The sequence below is a fragment of the Artemia franciscana genome, chromosome 6 (genome assembly GCF_032884065.1).
Source record: "Artemia franciscana chromosome 6, ASM3288406v1, whole genome shotgun sequence".
Lineage (NCBI taxonomy): Eukaryota > Metazoa > Arthropoda > Branchiopoda > Anostraca > Artemiidae > Artemia > Artemia franciscana.
In genome coordinates, this window is record NC_088868.1 from 8,231,780 (window position 1) to 8,232,570 (window position 791).

Here is a 791-nt window from a genome sequence, read left to right on the forward strand (position 1 = left end):
TGTCTTTTTTGTATATTCATGGGAAAAAAAAAAAACATCGAAATTGCCTCCTCACCTCCCGTCCTTAATGTATTGAAAAAAATTGTCCCCCCCATAATATTCATAATTTGACGTCACTCCCTTTTAGAGAGGAACAGTTTGGGTCCTGAATTTGTTTTATTAAGAAAGATATTCGAGAACATGGTCAGGTTCCTACCAAACTTCTGTCAAAGTAAGAACTAGTGTCGCATTTTTAATGGATCTGGATCCAGCGTGAGCTCAAAGTCTTGTAATAAGGACGTATAGCAGAGGAGGCATTGGGTGTAAAGTAAATTTGACTGGAAGCTACAACAAGGTTCCAGGCTGTGTCTGTTTGGTATTTCTACCCATAAGTCCTTTGTGGGGGTAGAAGACTCCTAGACATCTGTGGTCATGAGACTTCCCAGAAAGGTTGGTTGAATATTTTCTGAAGGAAACAAGAAGTAAGAGTGTGCCTGAAAGTTGTAATTTTGGGAATTTACGTCTTGTCTGACCTATGTGGCTGTTGAAAGCCCCTATATTTTTGTCATCATGTCGTTTTTCTTAAGGGGTTATTATATCTTAACAAAACTAGGTGGGACGGTAACGCTAATGCTCTAGTTGTATTTTTTAATAAATGGGATTCTTCTAGAAGAGAGGACCTTAAATATTTAACAACCGAGTATATAGTTTAGGGGCTATTAGATCTCAGTAAAACTTATACAGAAGTAGAATACAGTTTCCTACTTTTGCGTTTTGGAGATCAGGAACCATCTCAGACTGTTGTTGCGAAG